At 45.2% G+C, this 26,809-nt stretch overlaps 1 protein-coding gene, 1 non-coding gene and 1 pseudogene across 2 annotated transcripts in view; 2 read left to right on the top strand and 1 right to left on the bottom strand.

The window, feature by feature from the left end:
- The first annotated feature begins 3,736 nt into the window (after nt 1-3,736).
- LOC117015034 (heat shock cognate 71 kDa protein-like) lies at nt 3,737-5,601 on the top strand (annotated as a pseudogene).
- Nucleotides 5,602-15,781: 10,180 nt separating this feature from the next.
- The window catches only part of DTL (denticleless E3 ubiquitin protein ligase homolog), a 70,290-nt gene continuing 59,262 nt past the window's right edge, over nt 15,782-26,809 (bottom strand). The window contains exon 16 of the mRNA XM_033093162.1: nt 15,782-17,187. The gene's annotated coding sequence lies outside the window, so the exon portion shown is untranslated. The remainder of the gene's footprint in view (nt 17,188-26,809) is intronic.
- On the top strand, nt 18,887-18,993 carry LOC117015484 (U6 spliceosomal RNA). Its single transcript, XR_004421723.1, has one exon. It is a non-coding gene; the product is annotated as a U6 spliceosomal RNA (small nuclear RNA).

The raw sequence follows: 26,809 nt of genomic DNA on the forward strand, positions 1-26,809 counted from the left end.
CACTTGATTCGTGAGGCTCCAGCTGTGTGGATCATTTGCTTGGAGGACTATATTAGTTTCCTAGGGCTACCGGGACACATTACCACAAATCGGTGGCTTCAAACAACAGAAATTGACCCTCTCACAGTTCTGGAGGCTGGAAGTCTAAAATCAAGGTGTCGTCAGGGTCATGCTCCCTCTGAAGCCTCTAGGAGATAATCCCTTTCCAGTTTCTGGTGATCACAGGCATTCCTTGGCTTCTGACAGCATAACTCCTATCTCTGCTTCTGTCTCCCCATGGCTGTCTTCAGTCTGTGTCTCTGTCTCTTTACATGACTTTCTTTTTATAAGGAAACCAGTCATATTGGATGAGGGGCACACCCTACTTCAGTATGACCGCATCTTAACATGGTATTATCTCTAGACCCTATTCCCAAATAAGGTTATGTTTTGAGGTACTGAGGATTGGGACTTCAATGTATCTTTTGGGGTGGAGTGGGGGGTGGGGGTAGGAGTGGGGTGACATAATTCAATCCATAACAAAAAATTACCATCCAGGTAAATTTTTTTAAGGTGCATTTTAAGTAGCACTAGCTGCTCTGACTTTAAGGAAAGCAAATGTCACTCTTCCCACCCTTTCCAGAAGAAACACTATGAAGGAGAAACAAAGGGAAGGAGGGAGAGCAGTATGGAGGAAAATTAGAGCAGCTGGTTAATCAACAAACGGAATCCTTGGCTCCTAGAGGTGGAGCACGCAGAGGGGCAGTGACCAAAGCTTGAAAGCAAATTCCAGGCTGCTCACTCCTTGGAGAGCTCTTAGCTGGAGTGTGGCTGTCCCAGAGCAATCTGCACTGCCAGGAAAAGGTGAAGGAACCACAGCTTCCTAAGTCAACAGGCTTGGGCCTGAAGCAATATTTATTCATGGAGGGTCTGAGCTGGGCTCTGCTCTTCTCAAAGCAGACACGTTGGTGGCAGGGGCATTGCTATGCAGTCTGGCCTTGCCAGGCCCTGCGGCCAGTTGAATTAACACCAGCACCCTTCTTTCCTAGCTGCAGGCCTCCATTTCCTTCCCAGAGAGCTTTTCTGTTTTATAATCCTAACTCAAAGGTCAAAGGCTATGTTCAGTTTTCCCAAAAACTGGACCAAGGAAGGACAGGGTCGCAGCAGGAATTCTGCTCAGTTTTTGGGAAAAATCCACGCTCCATGAAGTTTGTGGACCCTGAAACATGTCACTTAAGGAAGACATGGCTGCATTACGGCTTTAGCTGGCCCATGGCACTTTTGGCCTTTGTGGGTTCCTTCCTTCATTAAGACATATTAAAAATTATGTTTTCTATAATTCGTATAAATGCGAGTATAATCCAGGCTGGATGTATTATTATATATCCATTATGATTGCATTTTTTTCCTTCTGGTTTTAGAAGAAGTTAAAATTAAAATATTTTTGTTGGCCTACAATATATCATGGACCCTCAGCACTGTGCCTATTGTGCCTGTGGATGAGTTGGCCCTGGACAGAGGCTTTGCTATTAAGCATGTGGGTGTGGGGTATAGTGAGGTGTGTGTGTGTGTGTGTGTGTGTGTGTGTGTGTGTGTGATGTGTGTGATGTGTGTGGTGTGTGTAGCATGTGCGTGTGTGTGTGTGGTGTGTAGTGTGTGTGTGTATGGTGTGTGGTGTGTGTGTATGTGTGTATGTGTGGGGTGTGTGTGTGTGTATGTGTGTGGGGGGTGTGTGTGTGTGTATGTGTATTAGATCTAGGAACTGATTTAAAATCAACCCAGTCTGGACACAGGGGAATGACCAAGGTGACCTTTGGAGACCTATATTAGCTGAAGAAATAAGATTTAAGGTACCAAGCCCTTTCTCTTTACAGTTGGATGTTCCTTTTCTTGCTATGGACCCAGATATATACATCCACATAGAAACTGAATCACCTTGTCAGTGGTTCCCTGATGTCCAACTTCAATATCTGGATACCTTGACCCACCTCAGTACACAAATGAGGAGGAAGATGTCCAGACAGGGTAATGAGAAGGGGAGAAAGCCAGGAGGAACTACCCGGACCACTGGTCTAAACAGGGGCCCAAGGCCTGATATTATTGCATATCAACAAAAATCCTTCTTTGCTTGGGCGGGGAGGGAGGGGCCCCAAAACTTTTTCTTTTTAACCTGGGACCAGAACTATTACAATTTTAGGCGTAAAATATTTCATCTTCCTTCTAGTCTAGCACTCACCTACCTGTCCTCCAACAAAAAAGGGTGTACTAATTTTACTGAGTCATTAGACTCACCTGGAGAGTGGCCAACTTTTTCTGTAAAGGGCCAAGAAGTACATATTTTAGGCTTGAAGGTCTTTTTTGCAATTACTAAATTCTGATATTATAGTACAAAAACAGCCATGGATAATATGTAAGCAAATGGGCATGACTGTGTTTCAGTAAAACTTTATTTACAAAAACAGATGGAGGGCCTGATTTGGCCTGTGGATTGTAGTTTGCTAAACCCCAGACTAACCTTTCACTTCCTGACCACATCTTGTTTTTTCTTTCCAGAACATTTCTTGAGTGTCTATTATGTGCTATGTACTGTGTTAAGGACATTATTAGGCTTTGTAATACTTAAGTTTTCCACTTTTTATTTCTTGTTTCTTCCATGACCTCAAGGATGCCTCCATGAGACCTAACACAATGCTGAGCTGAGCATACTTTGTTTTTCAGGTCTTGAAACCAATGGGTGGAATTAGTTCAATTCTCTAAAGTCCACCCATTTATATTTGGTGTTCAATCACCATTCCTTTCAGGCCTCTGCTTTCCTCGCGGAGCAACCTTAGCTCTTGCTTGCAAGGCCCACCCTGCAGAACTTTGCTGGCAGGTAACTACCATCAGCATTCATCAGTCAACAAATATTGATTGAGCACCCACCAATATAGTCTAGGCTACGCGGGTAAATGTGAAAATTTTTAAAATAAAATAAAAGATGCAATCACTTATCTAAGTGTTTATAAACTGTGGTAGGCATTGGAGACCACCCCTCACCCCCCAAAAAAGGCCAACAACCATACCTCTCACTAGTCAAACTCTTTTGAAGTCCTTTCCCCCATTGACTCTGGGGTGGGCTGTGTGACTTCCGTAGCCAACGAGACATTCACAAACATAAAGCAAGCAGGTAAGTGTTTGCACACTGGGGCTGTCCCTCTTGAACTGCTCTCTTTTGGAACTCAGTTGCCATGCTGTAAGAAAGCCCAGGATAACCTGCTGAAGAGGAGGCCCCGTGGAGAGGCCGTGGAGAGAGGGGCCAGCTCTTCCACCCTCAGCTGAGGTATGAATGAAGCCCTCAGACATATGAATGAAGCCCTCTTGGATCCTCCCATCGCAGCTGAGCCTACAGATGGCGACAGCTGCATGAGAGACTAAGCCAACCAGCGAAAGAATCACCGAACTGATCCCAACCTATATTGTAGTGTTGTGAATAAATAATCATTTTAAATCAGTCAGTTGTGGGGTGGTTTGTAATGCAACAATAATTGATAGACACATTAATAGGAAACACACACACACACACACACACACACACACACACACACACACACACACAGAATCCAACGAAGGAGCCATACAAGGCCATACCTGCTGGATCAAAGGCTTGTACCAGCATTGCAAAGCCCAAAGACGAGCGCCGGCCAAGCTGGAACAAAGGATTGGACATGGGGACAGCTGTTGGGATCTCTCTTCTTTGCAACTTTACACTGAAGCTAAGGGATCTGCAGTTCGCATTGATCTCAGCACCACCTACTTTTGTGTGGGTGTCTTCCAGCACGGAAAAGTGGAAATAATTGCCAATGATGGGGAAACTGAAACACCCTGAGTCATATCGCCTTTACTTATACCAAACGATTGATTGGTGATGCTGCAAAGAATCAAGTCGCAATGAACCCAACACGACACGGTTTTTGATGCCAAACACCTGATTGGAGGCAGATTTGATGATGCCATCTTGTTTAATTTTATATGAAGCATTGGCCCATCATGGTGGTGAATATGCTGGTGGGCCCAAGGTCCGAGTAGAATGTAATGGCGAGACAAACTGTTCTACCCAGAAGAAGTGTTATGTGTGGTTTTGACAAAGATGAAGGAAATCGCAGAAGCCCTCCTGGGGAAGACTGTTACCAATGCTGTTGTCACAATACCTACTTACTTCAATGACTCTCAGCGTCAGGCTACCAAAGGTGCTGGAACTATTGCTGGTCTCAATGTGCTTAGATTCATTAGTGAGCCAACTGCTGCTGCCATTGCTCATGGCTTAGACGAAAAGGTTGGAGCTGAAAGAAATGTGCTGATTTTTGACTTGGGAGGTAGCATTTTTATGTGTCGATTCTCACAATTGAAGATGGAATCTTTGAGATCACACCTGCAGCTGGGGACACGCACTTAGGTGGAGAAGACGTTGACAACCAAATGGTCAGCCATTTTATTGCAGAGTTCAAGCACAAGCATAAGGACATCAGTGAGAACAAGAGGGCTGGCCATCGCCTCCGAACTGCCAGTACTGAGATTGATGAACTCTGTGAAAGAATTGACTCCTATACCTCTATCATTCATGCCGATTTAAAGAATTGAATGCTGACCTTTTCTGTGGCACCCTGGACCCTGTAGAGAAAGCCCTTTGGGATGCGAAGCTCAACAAGTCCCAGATCCATGATATCGTCCTGTTGGGTGGTTCTACCTGTATCCCCAAGATTCAGGAACTCCTACAGGACTTCTTCAATGGAAAAGAGTTGAATGAGAGCATCAACCCTGACGAGGCTGTTGCTTATGGTGCCGCCCTCCAGACAGCCATCCTTTCTGGAGACAAATCTGAAAATGTTCAAGATTTGCTGCTGATGGATGTCCCTCCTCTTTCCCTCGGCATTGAAACTGCTGGTGGAGTCATGACTGTCCTCATAAGGCACAATACTGCCATCCCGACCCAGCAGACACAGACCTTCACTGCCTACGCTGACCACTAGCCTGGTCGCTCATTCAGGTTTATGCAGGTGAGCGGGTCATGGACCAAGGGTAACAACTTGCTTGGCAGGTTTGACCTCACAGGCACACCTCCTGCCTCTCCTGGTGTTCCTCAGACGAAGTCACTTGTGTTATTGATGCCAATGGCATCTTCGATGTCTCTGCTGTGGATAAGAGTACAGGAAAAGAGAATGAGATTATCGTCCCCAATGACAGGAAGACATGGAGCGCATGGCCCAGGAAGCTGCGAAGTACAAAGCTGAAGATGAGAAGCAGAGAGACAAGGTATCTTCCAAGAATTCACTTGAATCCTGTACACTCAACATGAAAGCAACTGTTGAAGAGGAAAAACTCCAAAGCCAGATCAATGATGAGGAAAACCAGAAGATTCTTGCTTGACAAGTGCAATGAAATCGTCAGCTGGCTTGATAAGAATCAGGCTGCAGAGAAGGAAGAATTTGAACATAGCAGAAAGAGCTGGAAAAAGTCTGCAACCCCTTCCTCACCAAGGTGTACCAGAGTGCAGGAGGCATGACCAGAGGGATGCCTGGGGGCTTCCCTGGGGGTGGAGACGCCCCTCTAGTGGTGCCTTTTCTAGCCCACCATCGAAGAGGTTGAGTAAACCAAACTTGAGCATAAATTTAGCATTGTTTCACAAGATATGGAAGAACCCAAATTTGTAGCAAATTCCGTGGCAGTTTTAAAGTTGAGCTGCTATATAGTATATAGCTGGGAATTATTGATATTTGACTATGGAATATGTGCACAAGGAAATACCAATGCGCTTTGTAAGTACTGTATAGTAAAGTGGAAAATGCGATGTCTTAAATAAAACTATTTAAAATTGGCACACACACACACACACACACACACACACTCCATTGAGGAAGTGCTCTGGGCCTGAATGACAGGTAGGATTTGAATATGTGGAAAAGAGCAACCTGAGCACAGAAACAGCCAGAGCAAATGCTCATCTCTCTCTGGACTACATGCCTTTAAAAGAAGACTCTGAGAGCTAAAAGCATCCCTAAGGACTGCTTCTAATAATGGACTTCCAGGAACAGTGACGTAAGGAAGCGTTTTGGTATGTGGCTGAGGCACCCTCTCATTTCTCTCAGAACACACAAGTAGGTGGCAACCTACTCCACTTACTACACAGCCAGCCCTGATAATCTATTATTATTATTTTAGAAAACTCCTACGGCTAAATCCCCGGGACCCTAACAGGGGCTCCTCTCTTAGATGGAATAGCCAGGAACAGCTAGGTTAACACCTTCTACTATATAAAATGGCCAAATTATTATTATCTATCCTGGTCCACCTTGTTTACAAACATGATTTGGTTTCTTGTTGTTTATCTATGCACTACCTAATCTTCAAAGGCTAATTGCTTCTCTACCATCTGACCGTTTTTCAAATGGCTTCAAACAAGAATTTATTATTATTTCTCATAGTGTGGGGGTGGGGGGTTGATGGGCCTTGTTTGGAATCCTTCATACTCAAATGTTGCAGTTAACTGGGGCTGGAGTCACTCACATATCTGGTTTTTCACTCACATATCTGGTTCCTGAGCTGAGGTGACTGGAGCGTATCTCCATGTGACTAGCTTGGGCTTGCACACAACATGGCAGTCTCAGGAGAGTTGAATGAATAGTTGAACTTCTGACATGACAGCTGACTGCCCCTAGAGTGAAGTAGAAGCTGTACAGCCTGGGTCCAGAAACTGGCAGAGTGCCACTTTTACCATATTCTGTTGGGTAAAAGCAGTCACAGGGCCAACTGTTATCCCAAGGGAAGGGACATAGATCTCACCTGTCAGTGGGAAAAGTGTCAAAGAATTTGTGCCCATCTTTAGGCTACCAGGGATGACCATCCTTTTAACATTTTAAAAGGATCATTCTGGCTGCTGGGACCTACCATCTGAATTTTTTGGGTCCCGCATGGCAACCCCATAGATTGAGATCCAGAGCTGGACAATTACCACATTATACTGCAGTCAAATGTTCACTTCTCTGCAATTCCCGCTAGAGTACAGGATCCTCGAGCGGCAAAGATCTCTTCTGTTCTACATTGTGTCTCCAGTGCTTAACATAGTGGCCAAAGACTGTAAGTGTTCGACAAATGTGTAATGAATCAGTGAGAAATCCAGAAATACGACAACCACAAAACCAGGCAAGTTAGAGCAGAAGGCATGCTTGGCATAAAGCATCACTAACATTTACTGGCACCACTCTATTCCAGATTCTGTGCTAACCACTTTAGGAACCGTTTGTTCTCTCTTTTTGTGTTTAGCAATTTTATTTACATTTGGAGAAGTTATTTATCCACAGAGCTGGAATTCAACCAGACCCTTGGGATCTGAAGTCCATGCTACATTTTGTAGCTCTCCTCCTGGATACTGAAAACCACTCAGCTTCTCCTACTTGAGGGCTTACCAAATAGAGGCAGGAGGTGAAGGGGACACTGATAGAGATTCTTAGCTTGGGCCTCAGGAAAGAACGTACTTACCCCTGAGCTCGCGCTGGGAAAAATTAGGAGTCTAGAGGAGGCCCTCATGGTCACTGCAGACCTTATCGTGGGCACAAGGAGGGAGGCCTTAGCACCCCGCCTGTGGTGGGAATAATAAGGATGAGTTCCTCCCAGACTGCTCTTTTCTTCCTCAGGACCAAGTTACTGTTCTCTGGAAGGACTGACTGACAGGAGAGGGAGCCAGACCTGCCTAGTCATAGGGTGGGGTATTACCACTTGACCCTATTTCTGCAAGTTTCATGATCGAGACCAAGAGCTAGGGGTGCGGCAGGGGCCTGGCATTGGGAATGAGATAGAAGAGAGGAATTTGGGCTCTTGAAGGGCAGGGTGGAGCTGGGGTGACTCAGGGGGGCAGGACCCAGTGTGGGGCAGCCTTTGGCAGGCAGAGGCAGATCTGAGAAAAGCGTCTAACTGCTTATCTGTGCAGGCACCATTTGGCAGCTGCGGTGCAGTAAGCTAACCTGTGGCTTGGGCTCCGATATCCTAGGCTCAAATCTTGGCGTAGCGACTTGCTATCTCAATGGCCCTAGCAAAATCATTGAACTTTTCAGGGTTTCGGTTTCCTTTTGTAGCATGGGACTAAAAGGCTGGGCTAGGGTGACAAATGAGAAAGCATGCTGGACATTGGTTCCTCTCCGTCTCCCTGTACCCTGCTGGGAGACCCTTCCAGGTGAGCCGTACTAGGCAGGACCCCATTATGACTTTCACGCGTTCCTTTTGCCTTCCTGGAAAAAATATTAAAAATTCCATCTTAATGACTGCATTAGTATAAAGATGAATATAATCCAAGAAGGATTTATTATCGTGTATTTATTATTCTTATTATTCTGATTTTTCTTCTGATTTTAATGAAATTAAAATATTTTTGTGGGTCCCTAAAAGTATCGTGGGGCCTGGTGGGTGCCTAATGGATCTGGTGGCTCTGAAGGCAGCCAGGAGCCATCCTAGCAGGTTCGGGGCTCTTCCTTCTTCCTGAACCTTTGAATCCCACTGCAGTCAGGATGGTTCAAGACAGTGTGAACTCACAACTGAAGAGGCCTTTTTCCCCCTCAGGTTTTACCCCTCAGTGAGGGTGCATGTTACACATGACTTTGAGTGTTCCTGTGGTGGTATCAGTGTATTTGCATTTCAGGATATAGCCATTTTGGAGTGGAGGCTGGGTAGTGTGAAAGCACAATTTATGAAGTCCCTGAAACTTTATTGGTTCATCCAACAAACATTTTTTTGAGTATCTACTACACGTCAAGCCCTGTAATAGGAACTGAAGATAAGAGTGCAAAGAACAAAAAAGACAAAGTCCCAAAGTCCCTGTAGCTTACCTCCTCGTGGAGGGAAACAGACAAGCAACCAAAAAACTATGTCAGGTGACAAGTGCTACAGTGTTTCCCCGAAAATAAGACCTAGCCGGACCATCAGCTCTAATGCATCTTTTGGAGCTAAAAATTAATATAAGACCTAGTCTGATATTATATTATATTTATTATATTATATTATATTAAATTATATTATATTATATACCCAGTCTTATATTATGGTAAAATAAAACAGTCTTATATTAATTTTTGCTCCAAAAGATGCATTAGAGCTGTTGGTCCAGGTAGGTCTTATTTTCGGGGAAAAATGGTAAGCAAAATGGGTAGGGAGAGCAGGTGATAAGGTGGGAATGGAGTTTTCTATTACATGTAAGATGGTCAGGAAACACATCTCTGAGGTGACATTGGAGCAGAACCCCAAAGGAAGTGAGGGGTGGAGCCATGTGGCCATCTGGGGCAATGGCATTCCAGGCAGGAGGAGAGGCAAGAAGAGACCCTATGGCAGGAGCATCGTCAGGGTGCTTGAGGAACCACCTGGAGGCCAAAGGCTGGAGCAGGGAGGGACAGAGTGGCAGGAGAGGAGGTCACACAGGTGGCACAGGGCCAGATCACATAGGTCTTTGCAGGCTGTTGTAAAGATTTTAGCTTGTTGTTCAAGAGCGATGAGAAACCACTAGAAGAATTTGTTAGGGGAGTGATATGATCTGACTTAGCTCTTAACAGATCACTCGGTTGCTTGCATGGAACAGACCGGAGGAGGCCAGCAGAGAAGCAGGTAGGCCAGTTAGGAGGCTACAGTGAGTTCTGGGTGAGAGTTTATATGGAACTGGACCAGAGGGGTTAGCAGTGGTGGTGCTGAAAGGGGTCAAACCGTGGATATAGACGGTAGCGCCAATAAGATTTGCTGGTATATTAGATGTCCAGGTAACCAGAGAAAGAGAGGAGTCAAGGAAAACCCCCAGGTTTTGGACTGTACAACTAGAAGGATGGAATTGGCATTTACTGAAAAGAAGAAAAAGGCGACAGGTTTAGGAAGGACTCCGAGTTAGGTTTTGAACAAGTTAATTCTGAGATGCTTCTCAGAGATGTCCCAAACTGAAGCACTAGCCAGGGTTTTGTAGCCCCACATGGACTGGTTTTGGGGTATGGGCTGCCCCTAACTGGGAGGGGAGGACGTAGACGTGAGCCAAGGAAGTTCCCTTCAGCTGACATTACCCATCAGCAGGGAACTCTCCTGGATGCTGAGGGAAAATGTATCTTAGTCCTAAAGAGGGGACCTGCATGGCGCATTCCAGCAGATGGCACATCATAGCAGTATCCACTACAAACCACCTCTTGCGCCATTCAAATCCGCTCCATCTGGGAACAGCTTCTGCAGGTTGGTCTGCTTGCTTGGGAAACTTATGAAAGGTTAGTGGAATGAACTAGCCACCCCAACCTCTGTCATCACTACTGCAGCTAGTCTTCAGGTCACAACCAATGCTTATCATCTCCCTCCTGAACTACCCGTTCTGGAGCCCTTCCATCCTTGGCTGGCACCTCCGCTGTCCCGAGTGGCTGCCTGCTGGAATGACCCAGGCCCTCATCCCTAAAGGATCCGAGCAGTGGGCCATCATGCCTTTCTCAGATCAAGGCTGCTGCACGTTTATATTTATCTTTATAATCAGGAGGGGAAGTATCAGGAGATGCCCCAGTGGATGACATGATATTCTTCCTTGTCTCCACAGGGTAACACAGGCTATCACATCCTGGTGATCAGCGCCAATCACCTTGGCCAGAGTGGTGATCGTTTCCCTGTCTGCTGGTCTCTTGACATGAGGATCCTGAAATGACCAGGCAGCAGCCATGGCTTCGAGCTTACTGGAACTCCTACGACACTTCTTCCTGGTAGCAGCATTCTCTCTTTGGGAACCATGGCCTCTAGACCCACAGACTCTAAAGGTGCGTGGGCAGGAAACACAAATTTCTCCAGGAGGTCAATGGAGTGATGATGAGTGGGTCCATCTATTGGTTCTTGGGCCTGTGTACTCTGCCTATTGGAGACACAGTACCATATAAAGGTCGTTGATTAGGATGAGACCACATCCTAGAGGACAACACCCCCACTTTGCCCGATATCAACTCCATGTCGGTGTCTCAACTGCATCTTTAAGCAGTCACATCACCACTCTATCATGCCAGCAGCTTCTGGGTTTGAGATAGAACTGGGGGATACCACGGTCATGTGCCCATTCTACACCTCCTTTGCTGAAACAGTGAGGCCCAAGGTCCAAGGCCAGGCTATGCTTGATCCCACGTCAGCGGATCGAATGCTCAGTAAGCCTTTGCGTTGAAGTGTTGGCCAAGGCTCTGTAAACAGGAAAGGCAAATCCAAATCGGGAATATCAACCAGGAATATGTTGTTTCAAAATTAAATCTTTATTTGATAATTATAAATATGCAGGCAGTTGTAAAAATTAAAGCTGAGACACCATGTATTCTTTTATCCCGTTTCTCTCAATGGTACATCTTACAAAACTATATAGTACAATGTCACAACTGGGATATGGACATCGATACAATGCAGATGGCCCCAATTTTACTTGTACTCATTTGTGTGTGTGCATGTGCTTAGTTCTGCACAATTTTGTCGTTAAGTTTGCATACCCCCCACCAGTCAACGTGCAGAGTGTTCTATCCCCACACGGATCCCTGTGTTGGCTTTTTATAACCACACTCACCTCTCCCTCCCTTCTCCCATTCCTACCCACGCCAACCATTCATCTGTTCTCCATTTCTAAAATTTTTTCATCTCGAAGATGTTTTATAAACGGAATCATACGGTACATAACCTTTGGAATTGGCTTTTTTCACTAAGTGTAATTCTCTGGAGATTCATCCAATTGTGTTCATCAGGAGTTCATTCCGTGGAATGACTGTCCCACAGTTTGTTTAATCATTTAACCATTGAAGGACATCTGCGCTGCTTCCATCTTTTTGGCTGTAATGAAGAAGGCTTCTGTGAACATATGTGCACAGGTTTTTGTGTGAACATGAGTCTTCATTTCTGGGGGATACATGACCAAGAGTGCAATTGCTGGGTCATGTGGTAATTGTATGTTTAGTTTTATAAAAACCTGTCAAACTGTTTTCCAGTGCAGCTGTATCATTTCACATTCCCACTGGCAATGAATGGGTGAGTGATCCACTTTTTCTACATCCTCACCAACATTTGTTGTTGTCACTATTTTTTATTTTAGCGAGTGTGTAGTGATATCTCATTGTGGCTTTAGTTTATATTTCTCTAATGGCCAATGATATTGAACACTTTTCCATGTGCTTATTTGCCATCTGTATGTCTTCCTCAGTGGAATGTCTACTCATATTTCTTGCCCACTTTTTAACTGGATTTTTTTTCCTAATGAATGTTAACATTATATATTCTAGATACTAGTCCTTTGTCAGATAGATGCCTTGCAAATATTTTCCCCCAACTGTCGTTTGTCTTTTCATCCTCTTCACAAGGTCTTCCATAGAACAAAAGTTTTTAATTTATCAATTTTGTATGGATCATACCTTTGGTGTGAAGTCAAAGGACTCTTTGCCTCGCCCTAGGTCCCAAAGATTTTTTCCTGTTTTGTTTTCTAAAAGTTTTATAGCTTTACATTTTATGTATATGCTGATGACCCATTTTGAGTTAATAAAATAAGTTTTAATCCTAGTCAAGATAAACTATTTCCTCTTCCAGGGTGAAAAAGACCCAGTGTAATCAACTTGCCACAAGTGGCTGGCTCGTGGTGGGTGCAGGGCATCAGTTTCAGTTCCTAGCAGGGTGGTCATTTGTGGCGACAGTCGCTGGACTAGCCCTTGTGATTGGGAGTTTGCACTGAGGTGACTAATGACAGGTTATCTGACATCAACTGGCTGAGTCATTGTGTCAACCTGGCAGTTATTTAGTGGCAGTTGCCTTCCGGTGGTCACTGAGCTGTGGTGAAGAGATCTTCATACTTGATGCCCACTTCCATGGGTCTATCCACCTGCCTCCCCCCAGACCTCTTTATCCCTTGCCTTCTCATCTTTCTCCTTCCCAGGCCTCTGACCAAATATAGCCAAGCCACTCATCCCTGAGTGGCTCATTACCTGAGTCCTTCTATATTCCTCACCTTAGGCTAGTTCTCTTTGCTCCAAGAGAATGACGGAAGCTTGAAAGCTGCCCGTGAAGGTTTAGCCACACCACTATTTTTCACAGCCACTGCTGGATCAGCTGCAGTGCAGCACCAGTCCATTTGTGGCTTGACCCATCCATGAACCTGGCTTGATCCTCCCCTATCGGCTGATCATAAGGCCCGCGTGAGCTGAGGGAGAGGTGGTGGAAGCAGACACGGGTGTCTGGAAGCTATACAGCCTTTCCAGCCTGGCCTCAGACTCAACACAGCATCACTACCGTATTCCACTGGTAGAAGCAGACACAAGACTTCTGAGATTAAAGGAGAAGGGAATTAGACTCTTCCTCCTGAGGTGGGAATAGCAAGGTCACACTTGCTATAGAAGAATATGTGGGAGGGCAGCTATTGAGTCATCTTTGGAAAATACAATCGGCCACTACAAGGTTTCCCTACTCTGGCTGGTGGGAACTTGAATGATTCTCAGCCGTGCATGAGCCCTACAAATTTTTCAGCTTACAGCTCCCCTGTTCTTTGCCTGGCAGCTGCTCTTTGGCATGGCCTTGTGAAGTGTCACCTTATGTACACAAAGACTGGTCTTCAGCCAAAGACTCAACTCCTTATATGAAGCTCTCCCTCTGTGTAGCTCCCTCCTTTTTGGCATTTATCTAGTGAATTCTAGCCAACTCGGCTTCCCCAAACTCTAATCGCTGTCTCCTCAACTCAACACCACCACTGGGCTGTAATGGTTTTTCCTAAACAATCTGTAAAATTGCAATGGTGCCATATTGTCAGCTGAGCAATCTGCAAAGTGCCTCCACCAGTAAGGGCTCACCTCGAGGGCCTACCTCACAGAGGGCTCACCTCACATTGGGCTGACTTCATTGGTTTCCCTTCCCTTAGGGACCACTGCCCTGTGCTGCCTCTTGTCCAACGTCTGGAAAGAGTTGTTTTATATCTTTGATCCAGTTTTTGTTTATGGTGAGAGAGTAAGTCTCATTTTTCATGGGTGGAAGTAGAACCTGAATATATTCTTTTTTTTTTAAAAAAAAGATTTTTAATGGGGAAGGGGAACAGGACTTTATTGGAGAACAGTGTGTACTTCCAGGATTTTTTCCAAGTCAAGTTGTTATCCTTTCAATCATAGTTGTGGAGGGCGCAGCTCAGCTCCAGGTCCAGTTGCCATTGCTAGTTGCAGGGACGCAGCCCACCATCCCTTGTGGGAGTCGAAACGACAACCTGTGGTTAAGAGGACGCGCTCCAACCAACTGAGCCATCCGGGAGGCAGCTCAGCTCAAGGTGTTGTGTTCAATTTTAGTTTCAGGGGGCACAGCCCACCATCCCTTGCGGGACTCGAGGAGTCGAATCAGCAACCTTGTGGTTGAGAGCCCACTGGCCCATGTGGGAATCGAACCGGCAGCCTTCGGCATTAGGGGCACGGAGCTCCAACCACCTAAGCCACCAGCCCGGCCCAAACCTGAATATATTCTGAAGATAAAGCCAACAGGATTTGCTTATGAGTTGATGTACGAGAAAAAAAGACATGTCAAGGATGACTTTGAATTTTTGGCCTGACACCGGAAGGGTGGCTTTGTCATTACCTGTGGTTAGATCAGATTTGGGAGCGGGGGGAGGGAAAATTAGGGGTTTAGATTTAAAAATGTTAAACTTGAGATGCCTGTTAGACATCCAAGTGGGGATGTCAGCTTTTCAGTTGGATAAATGAGTCAGGTGTTCAAACTGGAGGTCAGGCTAGAAATAGAAAAGCGGGAATTGTCTCCGTATTGATGGTCTTCAAAGCCATGAGTCTGAATGACAGCACTAAGGAAGTGAGTGTAGACAGAAAAGAGAAGTCCAAGGACTGAGCCCTGAGGCCCTCCAATATTAAACATTTGGGGAGAAGAAGAGGAACCCTTCAGTTGTCTGTGCCAGCGCCCCTTCTCCCCAGCCCCACAATTCTCTCTCACTCCCATAACTGTGCCCCATCCCATCCGCTCAGCCAGCCTACTCTTGCCACTTTTCTGGCACTGACTTCTGCTGACCTGTTTTATCTTGTGACCATCCAAGTCCAGCCCTGACAGCTCAGTTCCAGGACTGCTCTGAGGCCTTGGAAATTGTTCTAGCCGATTCATGTCCTCGGAGGCCTGTGGAGTCATTTGAGAGCCATCTGGCTCCGTCAGGACTGACTCCTCTGCCAAAGTATAGGGTGGGAAGAAGGCGAATGGCCTGCGACTTCCAGAGTGAGCAGTGTTTTGGCCAGAGCCCTTTATCATCTGTGGTGGCACCTCCCATGTTGTGAGCTCAGAACATGGAAATAGCAGATATATCATTCTAGATACAGCCAGCTTCTTCTGCCTAAGATTCAGTCCTGCGTAGTAGAGCTGTGTGGGCAACTTTGGTAGTTGTACTCTAGGCTATCAACCTCAAAATACTCGTGTATGTTTTCCCAATATCCCCAATTTCTCCATCGCGGTTTATTATTGACTGGATAGTAGTAATTAATATTAGCATCATTCATCTAGTCACATGTGAAAAGGACTGCATAAGATGTTTAACAGAGTACTATTTATAAAAGCAAAAATGTTAGAAATGACCTACATGATCAGCAATAGGAGATTGAGTAAATAAGTTATGGTACATCCATAATATGAACTCATTAAAATAATTTGGTGGATAGGGAAGATGTTTATAATATATTGCTGATTTAAACATTTTAACAAGGCAGTACAGTGTGTTTAAAGAATGAACAGACTTAAAGAGAACTCCATACCTTGAATTCTAACAATTAATGGCTAGCTAGAAAAGAATGGGCCTGCACTTAAATGATAAGCAAGAGTAGTCAAAGATATAGAAAGTATGTAAGAAGAGTGTTGAATCATAGAAAACAAGGGGAGATTATTTTTGTTTTGTGTTTTTAAAGAAAGAGAGAATGGTTATTTAACCATTCAACAGAGTCAAACGTTGAAGAGGCAAGATGAAGACTGACAGATGACCACTGTATCAACCATGGAGACTACTGAAAACCATTGCAAGAACTGTTTTAGTAGAGCAATGAGAGCAAAAGCCAGATGGGAGAGGGCTGAAGGGTAAATGGCAGGTGAGAAAGGGGAACTATTCTGAGGAATTAGATTGTGTAGAGAAAGAGAGAAAGAAGGCCACAAATAGAGACTGTGTGTTCAGAGATACTTTTTTGTTGAAAGAGATATGAATTTGTTTAAATAACCAAAAGATGGATCCAGCAGAGAGGGAGAGACTGATCCCTAAGACAGAGATTGGAGATATTACAGGTAAGGTTCCTGAAAAGGTGGGGGAAGATGGGCTATAAAACACAAGTGATGGAATTGCTCTTGGTTAGTTAGTAAGAAGAAAAACTCTTCAACTGTCACAGGAAGCAAGAGGAAAGAGTGAAGGTGTAAGCAGGTTTAAGCATGTGGTAACACAAATGAAGCACTCAAAGATGATGACGTGTGTGGAGAGTGAGGGGGTGGTGGCAGCGTCTGAGGAGCACAGGAGAGTGGAGAAGCTTAGAAACAGCTGTCGATAGCAGGAGTGGGAGCTGACCAGAGAAAGGTAGTAAAAAATTTCAACCACCCTCTTGTTCCATGTGGGGCTGGTGATCCTGAACTATAGTGGAAGAGATCTGACGGACGGGGAGACTTCCTTTAGTAGTAGTATTTGGTTGCCTGGGTGCAGGCAAGAAGGAAACAGATCGGTTCATCTGGGGTTGGGATCTAGCCTTATCGAAGAGATGATGATTTCTCCCACCTGCTTGGCTGGGTGGGTGGGAACCAGCAAGCAGCCGGGCTCTTCTGTGGACGCACAGCCAGAGGGAAATAGGAAGAGGGTGGGTCCTCTGTCCTCACTAAATTAGTTTCCTTCCATGTGGTTCACCTTCCAAACTTCCTGTCCCTGGGAGAGCTGGCCCTTTGTTAGCCTGACAGATTCCCCACGTAGAGCTCAGCCCATTCGCTGTTTGCTGTTTCTGCAGGCTTGTCAGGAACCAGCCCTCTTCAGGAAGGTCTTTTTATACATGCTGCTGCGTGATCCATTCTGTGCTGTGAGTGCACGGGAGGGGCAGGGCTTGACCCACGGAGAAGGGTCACCGCTAACGTCTAGTGAGGACAAAACAGCCTTCTTTATGCTCCAACTCCCTCAGAACTCCGGTGCCAACACTGCCTAAAAGAAGCAATGGGGCTTCTCTTTCCTCCGGCCCTTGGCCTCTGTGGAAAGCAAAACAGAATGGAGACACTTATTGTCCTCAGCTCTGGGCTTTTTACCCACGGAGGGGAAATAGGGCAGCCAAGTTACAATTTGTGCATGTGTGACAATTCCTAACCTGGTTGCTGGGCCAGAGTTGGCTCTGGGAAGGGAAGGGCTGATGGAGGAGGGTGGAAGGAGTGATGGAATCAGGTTCCAGCTCAGGCACAGGCCTCAACTGTGGCTTTTACTGCTTAGAAACAGAGGAGAGAGGGCGAAGGAACATAGGGGTGAGCCGCTAATGGCTCTGCTGAAGCGTGAATACTGTTCCCCAAGCAAGCTGGCTTTGGAAACAGGCTGGCCTTGGGAATAAAGTTACCCTTCACTCCTACCCCAACATATGCACTCCAAGCAGGGAAAGGCCAATCCCATGTTTTCTGTGTGTCTTTGCTCCCTCTAGGCAGGGGAACGCACTTAAATGATAGGCCATTGGCCAGCTGAAAAGGATTGGGCAACTTGTCATCTCTGGGCCTGTTATTTCATCTACAACCTGAGAGGTGAACAGGATGATTTCTAAGGCGCTTTCAATTCTGGCTACAAATCTGACTGAACTGGAATGCCACCAGATTTGAATTGTTTTATTGTCATTTTATTCCAAGGTCTTAACACATACTGGATGATAAGCACGGAGTCCTGGCCCTGGTCACAGGGCTGGTGGGGAGAAGGGGTAGGAGAGAATAATTTAGGATGGCTCCAGCCTGAAGAAAGGGTTGAGCCGTCATGGCTCTGACTCCACTTGCTAGGCCTCGGTTTCCTTTACAGTAAAATGAGACTCTGAAGCTTAGAAGATCTATAAGGTGCAGCTCTCATTTTCTGTGCTGAATGTCCTCAGGCAATTAGTAAGACCCAGTGGATAAACACTTACTGAACTATTTGCTTGGCATGTGTGCAGTGCTATACTGGAACAAGGAGTTCCCTATCCTCAAGGAGCTCACGATGTTTTTTACAAAATAATAAGCTACATATATAGGAAAATACAGTATAACATGCAATGTCACTCATGGCCAAACAAATACAACAAGCACCACAGGATGGCACTAAGCATGCTGCAGGCTGAAGGAGCCACGGATAGAGCTTGCTTCCCCTTTGGCCTCCTGCTGCTTCAGCTCCCAGAAGGGGTTTTGTGGGGGCAAACTGCTGGGGTCAGTTCTGGCTTCACCACTTGCAAACTTTGGAGAAGTTACTCAACCTCTCTAAGCTTCAGTTTCCTGATCTTTAAGATGGGATTAATAAAAGCACCTCCTTGACACATTGTTGTAACAATTAAGTGAACTCCCAACAAACTGGGAGGGAATAATATAAAGGGAATGTACCTCAACATGCTAAAGGCCATATGTCACAAGCACCAGCTAACATCCCACTCGATGGTGAAAAGCTAAAATCTTTTCCTTTAAGAGCAGGCATAAGACAAGGATGCTCACTCTTGCCACTTTTATTTAACATAGTGTTGGAAGTCCTAGCCAAAGCAATTAGGCAAGAAAAATAAACAAAACGCATCCAAATCAGAAAGGAAGAAGGAAAATTGTCTCTATTTGCAGATGACATGATATTATATACAGAAAACCTTAAAGAACTCACCAAAAAAAAAAAAATCTGTTAGAACTTATAAGTAAATTCAGTAAAGTCACAGGATAAAAACATCAATATACAAAAGTCAGTTTCGTGCTCGCTTCGGCAGAACATATACTAAAATTGGAACAATACAGAGAAGATTAGCATGGCCCCTGAGCAAGGAAGACACGCAAATTCGTGAAGCGTTCCATATTTAAAAAAAAAAAAAAGTCAGTTTCATTTCTATACATTAGTAATGAGCTATCAGAGAGAAATTTGAAAAATCTGTACACTGAAACCTAGAAGACATTGATGAAAGAAATTAACGAAAACACAAGTAAGTAGAAAGATAGTCCATGCTCACAGATTGGAAGAATACTGTTAAAATGAACACACTACCCAAAGCAATCTACAGATTCAATGAAATCCCTATAAAAATCCAATGGCATTTTTCACAGAAACAAAATCCTAAAATTCAGAAAAGACTCCAAATAGCCAAAGCAATATTGAGAAAGAGGAATAAAGCTGGAAGCATCACACTTCCTAATTTCAAACTATATTACAAAGCTATAGTAATCAGAAGAGTATGATATTGGTATAAAAACAGACAGAGAGAGCAATAGAACAGAGAGCCCAGAAATAAGCCCATGCATATATGGTCCATTAATTTTCAATAAAGGAGCCAAGAATATACAATGGGGAAAGGACAGCCTTTTCAGTAACTGGTGCTGGGAAAACTGGGCAGCCATGTGCAAAAAAAATGAAACTGGACCTCTATCTTATACTATTCACAAAAATCAACTCACAATGGATTAAAGATTTGAACGTTAGACCTGAAACCATAAAACCCCTAGAAGAAAACATAGGGGGTAACCTGTTTGACATCAGTCTTGGCAATGATTTCTTGCAAAAGTGAAAATAAAGAAGTGAGACTACATCAAACTAAAGAGCTTCTGCACAGGAAATCATCACCAAAATGAAAAGCTAACCTATGGAATAGAAGAAAATACTTGTAAATCACATATCTCAAAAGTAAAATATATAAAGAACCCATATTACTCAATAGTAAACAAACAATCCAATTAAAAATGGGCAGAGGAACTGAATAGACATTGTTCTAAAGACATACTGACAGCCAACAGGTACATGAAAAGGTGCTCAATATCACTAATCATCAAGGAAATGCAAATCAAAACCACAATGCGATATCAATCACCTCATATGTGTTATTAGAATGGCTATCATAAAAAAGAAGAGAAATAACAAGTGTTGGTGAGGACGTAGAGGAAAGGGAACCCTTGTGCACGGTTGGTGGGAATGTAAGCTGATGCAGCCACTATGGAAAACAGTGCGGAGGTTCCTCAAAAAATTAAAAATAGAACTAGTATATGATCCAGTAATCCCACTTCTGGGTATGAAAATAGAATCTTGAAGAGATATCTGCACTCCCATGCTCACTGCAGCATTACTCACAGTAGCCATGATATGGAAACAACCTACGTGTCTGTTAGTGGAGAAGGGATAAAGAAGAGGTGGCATATACTCAGAATGGAATATTATTCAGCTATGACAAAGAAGAAAAGCCTGTCGTTTGTAACGACATGGATGGACCTTGAGGGTATCATCCTAAGTGAAATAAGCCAGACAGAGAAAGACAAGTACTGCATGGTATCACTTATATGTGGAATCTAGAAAATAAAAAAGTTAAACTAATACAACAGAGAGTAGAAAAGTGTTTGCCAAGGGCTGAGGGGTCGGGAAATAGGGAGAGGTTGGTTAAAAGGTACAAAGTTTCAGCTGTAAAATGAGTAAGATCTAGGATCTAATGTAAATTATGGTGACTGTAGTTGGTAACACTGGATTGTATAACTGAAATTTGCTAAGAGAATAAAACTTAAATGTTCTCACCCCCCACACAAAAAGACAAATATGTGAGGTATTAATTAACTAGATGGGGAGAATCCTCTCACAATGGATACATATATCAAATCACCATGATGTACACTATCTTACATTTTATATGTCTGTTATACCTCAATAAAGCTGAAATTAAAGAAAAGAATGTATAAATTAAATTATAACATATTTGATGGGAAGGCGTTCCTCTTTTATCAACAAGAAAAAATAGTTTTTAATCAGCAACAAATAAACATAAAAAGTCATGACTCAAACAAATGAGAAAGATCAGTGAGATTATCCACATAAGGTATTTAGCACAATGTTCCGTAATGATTCCTTTCCCACCCTGACCCCCAGAGAAGCCCAGCTGTGGCAAAGGGACTCCAGATTAGGGAGAGCTCAGGACAGCTGGCCTGGTCTGATACGACCCTGGCTTAATGCAAGACCACCCAATTGACAGACTAAGTCTGTGTGTATGGAGGACCTGCAGTACAGCGGCAGGACCGCAAGGATAGACCACTGACTAGGAGTGACCATCACCTAGGCCTAAAGGGGATGTCTGCTCTCCCAGGAAACGGCTACAGGTGCGGGTGGAGTGAAGCCAGGATGAGAGAGGGTCTGCATGCAAATGTCAGGGAGCGAGGAAAAGGAGAAGGAACAAGGGCACAGTCCGACAGGGCCTGCAGCTTGCTCAAGGCACACGGAAGAGCTCGTTCCGCCTGCATGAGAACGGGGCTATGTCTCCCCTGTTGAGTTTGGTTGTTGGGTCCTTGTATTTACTCAAACAGTTAGAGCTGTTCTATTCCAGAGTCACATGCCCACTGAAGACAAGTCTGGAACTGAACTGGCCAGAGGTGGTAGCACCTTATAACTGTCTCCCTCCAACTCAATTAATGCCATGAAAAAAAACCCTGAAGCCATGGCCCAAGGGATCCCCGAGTGTGGACAGCCTCTGAATTGGTATCTGTGTGTGGTAAGCAAAATATAGTGTCATAAAAGGGGATGCTAGCATCAAATTGTGTATGTGTGCTTGTTTGTGTTTGTTAATAATGTTAAGAAAGGATTGAGCCTTATTGTAAACAGTGCCTAGCAATGCCTGGCACGTACGTACCATTAGATGGTATTTTTTGATAACTGAATGAACAGATGGATGACAGACACAAAGTAAATGTTGGCTGCCTATCTTGGTTCATGTCTTTAAAAATGGGGAGACTACAATCACGTGTGTTCCTGCATATATAATGTTATATTCCTGATTCCTGATTCAAAGACTGTTCACTTGGTATTTATGTGGTGTGACCTAGGCTCTCGTCCTGGCCCTGCCACCAACTAGCCCCGTGACCTCAAGTACATGACTAATTTTCTCTGTGCTTTGTCTTCTTTTTAATCTATAAAAAGAGGAGGTTGACTGGAGCACATGCTAAACTTCCTTCCAGGTCTGAGCTTTTGAGATTATTCTGCGGTTCTGACATAAGAGCTTTTGTTGTGCAGTCAACTCAACCACAGAGAGACCAAACCCATAGACCTTATTTCCATCAGCACTGTGCTGGAGCCAAACTGCCCAACAGTAGCTTGTAGCGTGAGTCAGGAACCCTTAAACTCAGAGCTACGGAGCCCCCAACATGCGTCAGTGGGCTTCATAAGGTCTACAAACTCGCATCCTCTCCCCACACTCTTATAAGCAACATTTTGTATATAAATATCTTGTGAATTTTTCTGGGGTGAGTGTCCCTAGATTTCAAAGATTCTCAAACATGTGGACAGCCCCCAATTGGTTAAGAAATCCTTGAGCTTTCCAGAGGACAAGTGTAGAAACCTAGGCACCCAACACGATGGCATTTAATTTGACAAACGAGGAAGTCCTGGTTGTAGCCACAGAAACCTAACGGAATTCAGAACAAAGGTCTGAACATTTCTATGCATGAGACAGTCATTGTGACTACAGGTGAGTCGGAAACCCTCTTGACAGAACGACAGCAAAACAAATCAGAAGCCCTGACTGCAGGACAACAGTCTTTGAGCTGGATAGAATTCTACCCATGTAGTGTTATCTGTGAGGTAGGTGTTAAGAAAAGTTCCCCAGTGTAATGATCATGTCTACCTGATGTAAATGACGTCCAAGACTGTCACAGAGCCAGGTGGCAGTGATGGAGAAGGGTCCAGGCCTGCGGCCATCAGTGGTTTGGTTCTTAGTTTGGCATGAACCAGAGGCAGGCAGGCGGAGGGCCAGCTGAAAGAGGAAGAGACCGTGTTGGGCTTAACCACTGCTGTGCTGTTTAGTTCTTCCGATGATTCAGTGTAAACCACTCCACCATGTTGGATCCCAATGCCTTTATTTCATAGGGTATTTAACATAAGAGAGAATTCGAATTCTTGAGAATGCCAGGAAATTAACAGGGTTTCCTTTTTAAGAAAATGGGGAAGTATATAGGAAGTCAAGCAAAATATTAATGGGGATTCATCTAGAGTCCAGACTTGGGGGTCCTGAATGTAACTAATGGTGATTAGGGGTTTAAGGCAACCAGACCTACTAGTAAAGAGCCACAAGTGTCCCCGGGACAGTCTTTGGACCTGTCTGTTCAGCAGCAACTAACCCAAAGGCTTGTTCCAAAGACTCACAGCCAGTTAGTTCCAGTTGCAGAGCCGTGTGCCAACGGAGCCACCGGTTTCCACATGAGACTGAGCCCTGGCCCCAGCCAGCAGTCACACAGGTGTATCACTGGGGACACACAGGGGACTGGCTGGCTGGGAGAGGTGCAGGTGGGCCCCCACCTTTGGAAACCAGCTCAAAGTTTGAAAGTTTGAACTCTAGCTTGAATTACACTTGACACCTCCGGTTTGGAGCGCAGTGTCTGGATGTACCTTGCATGTCACGGTCATTTTGGAGTATTTTAAAAAGAACATGTGAGTAGGGACGGGAGACAGGGCTCACTCCTAAGAGCCTTTAGGCTGAGGTACTAGCCTAGTGAGTGGACCAGCTGGACTGACTGGTGACTCTCCTTCAGGAAGTAAGTACTCAGAGTGTCATCGGTGGGGAAACCGCAGAGCTCTTCTTTCTCACAGGGGCTGTCTCACCGGGCACCTCATCCAGAGCTTGCAGGGCTGGTCATCCGGGCTCCCAGGGAGAGCTGGAGCTGAGTGAGAACCAGAGGGCTGGGCCTTTGACGACAGCTCCCAAAATAAGGTGCCAAACTCTACTTCTCACTTTCCCCTCGTGCTGTGAGATGCTGGCACTGCCTTGGGAGCCATTACTCAGCAGCCTGAACATACAGAAATAGGCCGAGGGCACTGACCCAGGAGGCCACGGCTTTCCTCCAGCAAGGTGCTGTCCTGTGCTGGTGGCTGAGGCAGGGCTGCGTGGGGACATGACCTGGCCTCCCACTATCACTTCCTGTCCAGCAATAATCCCATTACAGGATTGGGCTTCACTTAACTGTTTCTAGGCCTGTGAAGGTATCTCTTTGCCCCTGGGCTATCCGGCACCAGCGGACTGATGAACACACTTCTCTACCTTCTCCAACTTTTCAACACATATTCTTTCCACCCTCTTCCCTTAAATGCCTGGCCTGCTCTGGTCTCGGGCCCTTTCCAGAGTAAGCGGCTTTTCTTCCTCCCCGGGTTGCTAAGGTCAGAACAGGGTGCTCTTCTCTGAGCTTCTGCCGCTTCTCCAGGCCACAGCTCCCCCATCCCTGCTGGGCACACCATTCTATCTTACTGGCCACCCTGTCCATTAGATCGTTTACTGATCCTCTGCTCTCTCGCACCCTTCTCAGCGGCTTAACACCTGCCTCAGAGCTTTCCTGGCCACTTCAGCCCTGCCACATCTTTTGGATCCCTCTGATACCCTGGCTTCACCACCACTTTGAAAAACTACACACGTTCCTCAATTCTGCCCCACCTGTTACTCACTGTGACGAACACAATTTGGACACGGCATCAGAATGGTCTGTGTTATCTCACATTCTCACAACCCCCCTCCAACCACAACACACTTAATTTCTTCCTACCTGTTGAGGTATTTCTTCCTCACCTGTTTCCCCTCCCCAGTTATCTCTGGCTTCCTCCATATTTAGCTTGGACCCTTTGGTCTGCTGTTTCCAGGGTGCTCATGGATCCCTCATTCTTTATTCTTCCCTGGGTCCTTCCTTGCTGACTTCCCATCGTGGGTAATCCCGAATTCAGCTTTCTTTGTTGCTGCTCCCAGATTGCTGAGCTCTGCTGGAAATTTACAAGCTTTCTGTGGTGTGAGGCCCCGACACACCATTCATTCCATTAAGACCACATGCGCCGGACTCTCCTCCCCACGACTTGGTCTTCGAGGTAGGGATTTTGGCACCCCAGGACAATCATGCAAGTGAACACTTAGTACATGCCTTACACTTGTCTAGGCACTTTACACACATGAACTCAATGACAAGACTACTGCTATTACTTCTCTCATTTTTTTTGAAGAGAAACAAGCTCAGGGAGATTAACTTGCGTAAGTTCACAGAATGAGTAAGTGGCAGAGTCAAGATTAGGGAATTTGCGTGAGATATTATTCTATGTCTTAGAGGATGATCATACACTCCGGAAAGTTTGTTGACTTTCATCAGCGGTCCTGTTAAATTGTCAAATTGCAATTGACAATATTTATTCTTCATCTTGCCTGACTTGATTCAATTTTACTCCCTAAAACTCTGTCCTGGCTCTTCCTAAAATGGCTACTTGTCAGTCATTTTCTGTCAGCTCTTCTTTCTCTAATTACCCCCAAATGCAGGCTTTTCTCCACACCACTGGCTCTCAGCGTGTGGTTCCCAGACCAGCAATGTCAGCAAGCCTGGGAACTTGCTAGAAGTGCACATTTTTAGGCCCTGCCTCAGCCCTCCCGAATCAAAAACTGGTGAGGAGAATCACCATGCCACATACATTCTCCCTGTCGTTCTCCTCTATAAGCTCCACTTTATTTTTTTTCCCACCTAACTCCTAAAATTCTTTCCACTCCAGACTGCTCTTCAGAGCTCCAATTCTATGTATACATCGACTCCTGCATCTCCACCGGTTATCCATTAGGCATCTACCAGGAAAACAATGTCCTCCCATAATCCTATCATTTTGGTATCCCTTTCCCCCAAAAATGACACGACAATCTATCCAGCTGCCAGTGCTAGGATCCTGGGATTCATTCGATTGCTCTCGTGTATACCCACCTTAAAAACCTGCCATTTTGGGAGTACCCCTTAAATTGGAGTAGCTCTTATCTGTACTGGAGTTTCTCTTACCTGCACTGACATCACTTTCCTTCAGGCCCATTCTCCTTTCTCCTTGGGTTACTACACTCAATCACCTTCTCACCAGGTCAACTGTTTAGTCTGGTTCCTTTCCAGTCTTCCTTCAATATTGCTACTGGAATCATCTTTCTGAAATAAAGATATGCTTGTGCCCTGCTTAGTCATTCAGCACCTTCGAGACGTCAAGTCCAAACCCAGTCTGGTGGCCCTGCAGGTGCCTTTTCGCTCTGACCCCTGCTTGCCTCTGCAGCCTCATCTCCTGTTTTTTCTTTTTTCAATTTTTTATTGGGAAAGGGGAACAGGACTTTATTGGGGAACAGTGTGTATTTCCAGGATTTTTTCCAAGTTAAGTTGTCCTTTCAATCTTAGTTGTGGAGGGCACAGCTCAGCTCCAGGTCCAGTTGCCACTGTTAGTTGCAGGGGGTGCAGCCCACCATCCCTTGTGGGTCGAACCGGCAACCTTGTGGTTGAGAGGATGTGCTCCAACCAACTGAGCCATCTGGGAGCTCAGCGGCAGCTCAGCTCAAGGTGCAGTGTTCAATCTTAGTTGCAGGGGGTGGAGCCCTCCATCCCTTGTGGGAGTCAAGGAGTTGAACCGGCAACCTTGTGGTTGAGAGCCCACTGGCCCATCCCACATGTGGGAATCGAACCGGCAGCCTTCGGCATTAGGAGCACGGAGCTCTAACCGCCTGAGCCACCAGGCCGGCACCTCTCCTGCTGTTTTTGACATGTTCTCTCTGCTCCAGCCCTGGGGGGAAATGGAGTTACCCAGCGTCCCTCCGACAGGCCACTTTCTCACTCCCTCAAACCATTGTTCACGCTATTTTGCAATCTCCTCTGTGAGGAATACCCTTCCTTTACTTAC

Source organism: Rhinolophus ferrumequinum, chromosome 22 (genome assembly GCF_004115265.2).
Source record: "Rhinolophus ferrumequinum isolate MPI-CBG mRhiFer1 chromosome 22, mRhiFer1_v1.p, whole genome shotgun sequence".
NCBI lineage: Eukaryota > Metazoa > Chordata > Mammalia > Chiroptera > Rhinolophidae > Rhinolophus > Rhinolophus ferrumequinum.